At 36.1% G+C, this 10,773-nt stretch overlaps 1 non-coding gene across 1 annotated transcript; it reads right to left on the bottom strand.

The window, feature by feature from the left end:
- Positions 1 to 2,473: 2,473 nt before the first annotated feature.
- Positions 2,474 to 2,575, bottom strand: LOC125620231. The gene has a single exon (XR_007351836.1). It is a non-coding gene; the product is annotated as a small nucleolar RNA U13 (small nucleolar RNA).
- Positions 2,576 to 10,773: the final 8,198 nt, after the last annotated feature.

The raw sequence follows: 10,773 nt of genomic DNA, 5'->3' as shown, positions 1-10,773 counted from the left end.
TAGATGACCTTGCATATGCAAAATCCAGCCAGTTTTCAGATAAGGTGTGAGATCTGTCTCAACTAGATTAAACATTGTTTATGTGTAAATAGGCTGATTTCCTCATATGCTCCCTAAACTATATAACGTATTAAAAAATAACCATCTTTGAAAGATGACTGATGGCTCTGTCTTCGTCATTTTGAAAACAAGAGATATCAGATTCAGCTTTTGCTACTTTCCTTGAAGAGCGAACAACTGACTCCAATCAGACAAACGACCAAAATGCATTTTAAATCCAAAATTGATACAAGGGTCTACAGGAGAGTCTCAACTCTGTTCATTTGTCTCACCTGAAGAATTAAAAAAAAAAAAATACTGCCACCTAAACCACCAACAGAGACTCTAATTTAAGGGGGGTGAAGGGTAGGGGGAGATGGTAAGCAACTATATTTCAAAAATTCTTCCGTTGTAGTCTGATGTCTGCTCTATCGTTTTCCAATATCAGTCCTGTATGAGTGTATAGTTCTTTAAATAATCAACTGGCCCACTAGAACATACAAGCTCAACTAAAGAAAAGCCCTAACTCTTGGGAAATTTAGTCATGTCATGCTACGACCCCTGTCAGATAGTAGTGTTATTTTTTTTTTTTTTTACTTTAGATTATCACTGTCTTCTTTCTTAATAAATGTATAACCTCAGGGATAATGAATCACATTTCTAATAAGAAATCATAACAAGCTGGTGGCAAACCTCTTAACCTTAATGAACATGACAAAAACCTTTTCGTATCTTATTGTTAATTTAAAGTTTTTGCTCTAACAATTCTCTCTGTTAATCCATTGTGCCCCTTTCTTGTGCGTGGTGTGATGGCGCTCAGCATGTCTGCTGTCTTTGTTCTTATATTCATCTATTCCTTTGTAATGTGGTAATTAATTTTAAGATGAAAGCTAATGCTGGCTGTGAGAGTACTGAGCTATTAATACTGCTGGCTAATGTACCACTAGAAGACCGGGCACAGTAAAACAGAAAAACAGTTCTTTTTATTTTAATGTTCTTTCATTGGCTCATTATTACAATTAGGGGAACATTTTGCAAAATTTTTCTCTTAAGCATAAATCAGAATAGAGATGGAAAAAGTAAAGAAAAATTCAGATGACAAACCAAGTTTTCAAAAGACAGCAAGTTTAAATTATTTTTTTGTCCTGAAAAGAGCAGGAGTTGAGCACTCCAAGCCAGACCCACTGGTGAAGGGCACGTCTTTGGGGTTCTGTATACCACTGAGGTGACAAGCAAAATAATGTGCAGTTTGTGTGGATGTGCAGTTTTCGGAAGAGATACTCATTACCTTAGCAAAAAGCTTTTCCAGTTCTATTGGAATCCACTGTATTAAAAGAAAATCAGATGAATCTGGCAGTATGAATGAACTCAAAGTGCTTTCCCCTAATAATCAGGCCTCAGGACCAGACTGGTTATACAGAGATCCTTTAGATCCAAAGCATGAGGGAGGCATCAGCTCTGATCATCAGGAGCCTGAGGCCACCAGCCATGTCAATTACAATTGCTCATGATTGTTGAGACTTACTACATATCAGGTACGTTATTTGTATTGCCTTATTTAATCCTCACAAAATTGTCTTAACTAGGTTAAATGATTATTTACAGATTATTATTTACATATACTGCAATGATGGCTTATTATTTACATATAATGCAATGATGGCATATTATAGTATAACAAGATGATATACTAATTTTTGCATAATTTACAGGGTCATACAACTAATAAATGACCTAGTTGGGATTTAAGCAGGTATCATTTTGACTCTAGAATCTTCATGCCAAACTGTGCCAACTTCATGTCATCTGGAAGGATGAAGAGACTCCAAGGCAGATAGTCTGGGTCAGGGAAAGGATAGCCACTGTAAGTTTAAAGCTTCAGGCACATAGCATTAATTATATCTTACTTATAGATGTTTAAAAGTGCGGACCTGTATAAGAACACCAAAAGTACTAAGTTTTGTTGTGAGCTTATATATCATAAAAACAATAAACAATATCTTAACTCCTATAGACTATGAAAATACTTAGATATGTCCTACAGAATATCCACAAATCTACTTAGTCCTCACAATTTACAGTGACTTTTCCTCAAGAAACAGCATTATACACTTAAAAATTAAATTTACTCTTTGTTTAATTATTAATATCAGAAACGTTTGGAAACTATTTTAATTTGTTTAATTATTAATATCAGAAATGTTTGGAAACTATATCTATTTTAGGTAACTATTTTAACACTGATGGTAATATTGACGGCATGTTTTAGAAACATGAAGTAGTCTAGTGGGGCTCATTTGAGGGCATGAGGAAGGGAATAGAGACACACTGAAAAGACTGGCGACAGTCAGCTTGCTATTTAAGTTAAGGAGTGTCACAGGAAATTTTAGGCAGAGGACTGACATTATTTTTTATTGGGTTTTGCCTACATTCACATCAGACAGATGATGTGCTGATAACAAAACAAAGCTTGAGAGAAGCACATTTCACAATAACATGAAACCCCTATCATCACACTTAGGAACCACAGAAGGATCTGACATTGTTTTAATGAGGTCTGTAGAAACTTAAAAAGTCAATTTACAAATACCAGAAATAAGTTGTTTTTAAGTTATATTTTTATGCATCCTTATTTATTTAATCTAATTAATTAATTAATTTTGGTCCTGGGCATTGAACCCCTAAGCTATATTCTCATACCTCCTCAGCTCTTTTTGCTTTTTATTTTGAGACAGAGTTTCTTAAGTCGCTGAGGCTGACCTCGAACTTACAATCTCCTGCCTCAGCTTTCCAAGTCCCTGGGATTACATGGTGGCATGTGCCACCAAATTACCAAAGATGATGAGGAATACTCAAACCCAGGACCCTTTTTCTCTAACTGGTCTCTGCTTCTCTAAAACTATAAAGCTTCATTCTCTCAAACCAGCCCACTCCATGGAATTATAGCTTTGGGTATAATACAGTTCAATAGCAAGAATCCAAGCAAGAGACTAGGTAAAAATTTTAAAAATAGTACAAAAAGAGAGTTCAATTTCTGGTGTGGCATGTAAGGAACTTGGAATCATCAACCCATCCTAACAACAAATTAAGCTGAACATTGAAAAATCCACATGTCTTTTTAGATCTGTCAGAGAAGTGAGGTCACAGGGAAAAAAATACTGCTCCAAAATTAGAAAGAAAGACAAATTCAGAGAAACACAACTTACTGAAGCAGAAACCCATGAGCAGAAACCTCTGTGGGAACTACTGCTGGGGTATAAAAACCTAAACTCGAGTTGAACAGTTGCTGGAGGCTCAGTGTGGATGAGTCTGAGTGTTAAAAACCCCAGGAGGACCCAGTCACGGGGGGCAGGTACCCACAGTTCTCTGAGTTTTGCCTCCAGGAGCGCAACCAAGTTCTCATAATGAATACTGAAAAACAAAAAGCATCCCCTCATTCTTCTGACAGGGAGAGGGGAAAAGTAACCATTTGGAATACGCCAGAGCATTCTGTGCTTAACAAGTTCTGCATTTAAGGTCACTGTTTTCCTAGTTCCTAAATTGCTCCCCCTGCCCCAAGAGCCTACTTGACACAGGGAAGAGAAGCACCCAAGTCCAGCCCACTTATCCACCCTGTCACACCTGGGTCAGGCGGGATGTGGAGAAACACTTGTGAAGCACAGTCTGAGGCATAAGTTCAATGAAAGTCGGAGACCTAACCATAGTTAGGACTACGGAGTATTTCCCTTCCCCCTCACCCTGTACCATATTACCAAAAATAAAAGGGTTTTTTTTTTTTTTTTTGCCCTGTTTATGTTGGGTTATCAAAAAATAATATAACAAATCATGCTAAAAAGCAAAAACTAGAGTCTGAAGATAGAACAAACACAAGGACCAGATTTATAAGTGGCAGAGAAGTAGGAATTAACTGATGGAATTCAAAACAGCTATTTTGAATTAAGATACTAAGAGTTTTGATTAAGATACTAAAGAAATGGCTAGACCACAAGAACAAAGGAGCAAGGTAAGCAGAGAGACTGAAATTCTTAGAAAGAATTAAAAAATTGTTCGGGATCAGAACCACTATGGGAGCAGTCAAGAATGCCTTTGATGGGCTCATTACTGCTGAGGAAAGACTTTCTAACCTTGGAAGTATGTCAATAAAAACTTCCAAAATGGAAAAGCAAAGAGAAATAAGACTAAAAATAAAGTAATAGAATATTCAAGAACTGTGGGATTACAAAAGATGTTACATGGGCATGATGGAAATACCAAAGGAGAATAAAGAAAGGAAGAAATGTGTGAAGCCATAATGACTGAGAATTTCCCCAAACTAATGTCAGACAAGTCACAGATCCAGGAAACTCAGAATGTGACACAGGATAAATTCCAAAAACAAAACAAAACAAAAACCCCACAATCAAGTATATCATATACAAAATGTAGAGGATCAAATATAGAGAAAAAAATCTGAAAGAAGTCAGAGAAAAAAATCTTAGCTAAAGAGGAGGAAAGACAATAATCAGATCTCATTTTTTAGAATCCAGGCAAACAAGAAGAGAGTGGAGGGAAATAGGGTTGAGAGAGGAAACAAAAATAAATGAATAAATACCAACCTAGAATTCTGTGTCTCATGAGCTTACCCTTCAAAAGTTAAAAAGAAATTTCACTGAAAAAAGACTTTCTTAGGCAAACAAAAATTGAGGGAATTTGTGTCTAGTAGATGATCTTGCAAGCAATGTTAAATTCTTCAGAGAGAAAGAAAATAATATGTTAGAATCTTAGATCCACATAAAAGAAAGACATCAGAGGAAACATAAGTAAAGGTAAAACAGAAGTATTTATTTTTCTTATTTTAAAATGACTTAATAGATAACACTTTGATATAATAATAGCAACAATATTTTCAATGCTTGCTTATGATGTGTATTATGTATGTATATGTATCCTTATGTTTAAGTGAAATTAATGACAGTAACAATAGATAAAAGTTATTACATTTGTACTACCCATGAAGAGGTCTATTGTTATTTGAAACTGGACTTGAATTAGTTGTACATTCAAAAAAAATTAAGAAAAAGAAATGCAATTTATATGCTGAGAAAAGAGAGAAAATGGACTCATAAAATGCTCCATTAAAACCACACAAGACAGAAAAAGATTGGAAAAAATCAAAACAAAGAAGAACATACAGGAAACAAAACAAATATGGCAGATATTAATCCAACTATATCAGTATCACTTTAAACATCAACAGTCTAAATACAAAAGTTTAAACACAGCTTGTCAAAGTGGATCAAAAACCAAGACCCAACTATGTGCTATTTACAAGAAATCCATTTACTATAAAGACATATGTACACAGCCCTGTGCATGGCCCTATCCTTGGGCCTTATCTCTTGCAACGCCACATATGTTGATTATCTTATTTCATTTACCACTACTCCCTCATTCTCTCTCTCTCTCTCTCTCTCTGGTTATAATGCCTTCTGAGCTCTAGACCTTCATTTTGTAGTTCCATTTCAGAATTCTATTTTAATATCTCAAAAGTGGCTCATACTTGTATTTCCCAAAACATCTTCCTCTTGTGTCCTTCATAGCCAATGATATTTTTCTCCACAGTGCTACCTAAGCTAGATATATGGGATGCATTGCTGATTTCATTTTTCTGGAAGTTTCCACAAACACTATATCTTTTGACACTCCTATCACCACCACATATACCCATTATTTTCTCTACGTCCATTGCTCCTCTGGAATATTATTGCCATCCTTTAGATCAAGGCTTCTTTCATCTTGAATAGACTCGTCTTTGGTTGTTTTGCCTCTGGGCTTCCCTCCTTCTGATCTCTACATTCGCTTTACAAACATATACTGGACTACACCATCGCACTGCCTACAACTCCAGTATTATCTAAATCTATGATATTCTTTTGCTGGCATGACTTTAGAGATTCTAAAGAAATGAAGTATGCATTTTCCAAAGCTGAAAGCTTTAACAAAAGGGTTAAAACTGAGAAAATTTGAAATAATATTAATTATTTGGTGAATTATTTAATTGATTTACTAAAAGGTGTCTACTGAGTATTGTTGTTATGTATTTAGCTCTATGTTAGACATTATCTCCATTTTATATTAGTATGATAAAAATTAAGGAATGTTTCCTTGCTTTGTTATCCATAATCTATCTAACAAATTGATCTTCTGCGTTTGGTAATGAGGAGCTGATAGGTGCTAAAATAACTTTTTCAGTGATTTTAATATAATAGCAAAACTTACTAGTTTATATTCATTCAACAATTTTGGGTTTTTTTTTTTGTGTGTGTGTGTGTGTGTGCTATTTTAAATGTGTATTGCCAGCCACTGTGGAAAATAGAAAAGTCAACGACAGAATTTTTAAATGTTTTTAGCATATTTTCCAGAGACACTTGATCACCTAAAATTTATTTTAGGACCCATGATGTTATTGATGAAATAAAACATCTATTTACCTCACACACTTCATAATATATAGTAAACCCATGCCTCTATTGTCAGTGATTGAGGAGAGGAAAACAAAGGAGAAATGACCAATGACTAAGTGACACGAGAAGGTCATTAAGTATCCTCTTGAGAAATCAAGGGAGCTTCTATAAAAATTGATCTGGCTAATAGTTTAGTGCCAAATGCTTACTCACTTCTTGAAGAAATCTTTCTTGAAGGAAAATTTACTTCCTTGGAGATTTTGTTTAAATACATAAATACTATATATATTTCCACGCTCTAACCTATTCACAGAGAAATTAGCAGAGAACAGAATTTCAGAGTCATCATAGGACAAGAAAAATTTTATCCTGCAATTTTAAACTCTTGTTACTAGAAAAATCATCTTTTCTTGAAGTCTACTTACAATAAAAGTTTTCTCATTTCATCCTAAACTAATCCCCAAAGAGCACTTAGGGAGCTCTTGACTACCATACCTGAACAGACATTAGTCAGTACTAAATCACTGAAATTCTTCAAACTGTACAAAATAACTCTGAAATAATAACCCTAGAATACAGCCATGCCCATGTAAACCTTACTGACACACTGATTATTGCCTACAAATTTCCAGATTAGATATATAGCCTATATTCTATAAATACCCCACAATTTAAATGGTTAAGCCTGTGACCTCTTTTCTGAAAATTTGCCTCATAGGTCCTTTATCCTAAGTGCCAACGATGTTAAAATGCCATGGTTTCTACTCCTTGTTCTGTTGTTATAGCAACTACTATACCATAGACATATGGAAAGAAAAGAACAGCATGTAACCATTATCATCAAATTGTCATGACAATTGCTCCATTAAATACAAAATGACAATTTCCAAGTGCTAAAATGTTAAAAATCAAGATAAAAACTCTACCTTCTGATCCCTTCTTCTTTTTTAATATGTATAATGTTGGTGGTGGTAAGGGATAGAATCTGAGAGATCAGAAAACATAAGAGAAGAATATCTTAGAGAGCTACGTAAAATAAGTGTGTGCAAAAGTTAAAATTCAACGTTAGCTAGTAATATCGAGGCATTGAAATACTACTAATTGTAAAGTGGTCAGCCCTAGGTAAGTATAAAATACAAGATCAGTGATTTACCCATTCAGTGAAAAACTTCCTCTGTGCATCCTTTGGCTTGAAAGACATGTTTGTAAAATATTCTTTTAGGTCATTCTGAACGGCTATCCCACTAATGCTAGAGGAATCATCATGTAGAACCCTAGGATTCTGGAGCAAGTCCATGCAATTAGCAGGAGAGAATTATTCACCATTTGGAAAATAGTTCCTGGCATGCTACCAGCCACACTTAGTAGAGACAGAGGATCTGATCAAGAAGCAACAAGTAATCAAGTGATAGGAACTGCTTATCCTGAATTGAGCTTTGTCAGCTTCACCAAGTCCTAAAAGTAGGTGGGCCCAGCAACAATTCATTGTAAGACTGAAACAGAATATCTGGAAGCAAGTATCAGCATGGGTTAGAGGACATAAGTAGCTGCAGGAACAAGTGTCCCAGAACTACATAACATCCAACACTGCTGTAAGGGTCTTCACCTTTAGCTTATATCTATAGCCATGAGGGCAGGGGTTTCCTTTACAACAGCTAGTGGAAGAATTTTTTTTTTTTTTTTTTAAAAAGCTAAACTTGGTTTATAGATAGATCGGCTCAATGTGGACTACTACAAACAGGACCGCTGCTACTCTGGTACCCCATTTTGGGGTAACCCTAAAATTTAGCAGCAAGGGGATATCCTTCCAAGGAGCAAAATATCTTTGTGCAAGAGGGGAGGTGCTCAAACTGAGAATACACATAGATTCATGAGTAATGTGAATGGTTTGGCTGGATATTTAGGTGGCTAGACAGGGAAATACTTGAAGATCAGGGATAAGATAAGATAAGGGATAAGATAAGATCTTGGAGGAGGGGCATATGAATAACCCAAGAGAGTGCTTATAAAGCCTGAAGATCTTTGTATCACATATTAACATTCAAGAGATGCCATCTCTCATAGAAGAGGCAGTGAAAAACCAAGGCACAGAATGACTCAGTCATAACATCATCTAGCTTCTGTCATCAGCCACTCCTGGGTTGCACAAGGGGGCATGACAGAACAGACATGTTGCAGTGATGAAGGCTAGGCAGGGTTACATGGTTCCCCTTTGCCACAGCTGATCTCACTATTGCTTCTACCAGATGTCCAGCCTTCTGGACACTGAGCCCCATTCCTTAAAGAGAACCAGCAGGCCCTTAAAATCAACTCGGAAGATAGGATCATTTGGAAAGTTGTCACAGTGTCACAATTTGGAACTGATCCCAGGACAAGGCTGATATTTTTGGTTTATATTGGAAATTTAAATTTCCTTTTTGATAGTCAGATGTTAAAGACATTAATTTTAATATTTCCTATTAAAAATTAATTTTTAGTTTGACAGTCAACACCAAGTAAAATGTTGCTAGGTCTTGCTCACTAAAATGGAAATGGATCCAAGCTGACATCAGTCATCAATCAGTCCTCAGCATGACTAACTCATTTTGGTGAGATCTGGATATTAATGAGACCAAAGTTTAAGTCCTTGGCCTTTCTAAAAATTTTTATTTTAAGGATCCATATTTTATTTTAGGATATTTCTGCAGCAGGAACTGTCTGGTACAGGCCATCCATCTGCTGCTTACCATTCTAATCCCTACTCAGATCGGTAAAGTAGATTGAAAATGATTTTGTGCTTCCTCTTTTCTTTGACCCCAAGTTGTAGAATTCTTTAATGTTGTCCCTGGTGCCCTTATGTCTGATGCTGAACTTGCAATAGTTCAGTAGCTACTACTTTAAATTTGGCCAACTAATAATACCAGTTGGTTAAAAACTGTGACTTAGACACATTAGGCACTCAAAGGGCTCATGGAATGAATTAATATGAATATAAATTAACCATTCCATAAAATGCAACTCTTTATTTTGTAGGAGTTTCAGAAGATATTTGAAAATCCTCTAAATTTTTATATTTAATTCTGTAACAATTATTTAATTCTGTAACAATTATTATTTTACTTTTTGAGTATGTTTAATCATCTGTTTCTCTCCAGTTACACTTCCACTACCCCAGTCTATATTACTGCTGTTTATTGCTTATGGTACTTTCAACTGGTGTTATTCCCCTTCCAGTGTATCCTCTGAAGAGCAGTTAACATGATAGTCAAGCGTAAACCTGATAACTTTATATCACTGCTAAAAACCTTTCAATGGGTGCTCATGAAATTCTTTGAATCTGTGAGTCCATTAATTCTGGTGTTTCTAGGGTTTTATTAGGGCAGTGATCTGAAAAGTGAAGTCAGGAGACCTCTCTAGAAGCTGTGTTCAAGCAGCAAAGGCACTGAACTGACAAAGCACTTGTTCTTATGTGTGGCTTTGGGAGTTAAGGGGACTTCTGAAGGTACCACTACTTCCCAGTCTCACTTCTTTCCACAGCTCTTTGCCCTCACTGTGTTCCCTCATTGCTGGCTTCCTTTCAGTTCTTAGAGTGTTCCAAGATCTTTCTATATGAGGATCTTTGTATTTGCTGCTCTTCCTACCTAGAGATGTTTTATTGTTCTGAATGCTACCTATTCGTCAATTCTCAGCTTAAATGTTATTTCCTTTTGGGATATTTTCCTGACCTTGGGCTAGGGCGGCTCCTCCATCATAGACTCTGATCTTCAAATGTGAAGTATAGTCTCCCTCATTAGACCATAGTCTTGGGGTGGGGGATTTTACCCTGATCATTGTAGTCTTCCTAGTGCCCAGCTAAGCACCTGATTTTGCTCCATGCACTTGTGTTGAATGAATGAATTGCATGGCATTTGGAAGAGATCTCAAGGATAATGATATTAGATCATAGGTTGGTTATTTATATTGTTATGGTCTTGTGGCTAACTAACAGCAATATTAGAGCTAGAATGCTATAAAGAACTCTGATTCTATCTGAACATACCCAGGGTCATTTCCAACCACCTTCTCATCAATGAGCAAGGCTGAAATCTGACCTAAGCCTCACCTTAAGTTTGACCTAAGCTCTCACTGCTTACCAATCTTTGTGTTGTTTTTAGTTTGTCTGTGGCTAATTTTCTCCACACCAGTCCATTTCAGAATGACATTTATATTTTCTGTTTAGTTCCAGATTCTATGTTTTCCCCACACTGCCTTTCAATGCCCTTTGTCACACATTCTGAACCCTTGGAGTAGACTGCTTCACCCCCCCCCCCCC

Source organism: Marmota marmota, unplaced genomic scaffold (assembly GCF_001458135.2).
Source record: "Marmota marmota marmota unplaced genomic scaffold, marMar, whole genome shotgun sequence".
NCBI classification, from domain to species: domain Eukaryota; kingdom Metazoa; phylum Chordata; class Mammalia; order Rodentia; family Sciuridae; genus Marmota; species Marmota marmota.
The sequence above is the reverse complement of the archived record's forward strand: the minus strand, read 5'-3'. Positions and strand labels throughout refer to the sequence as shown.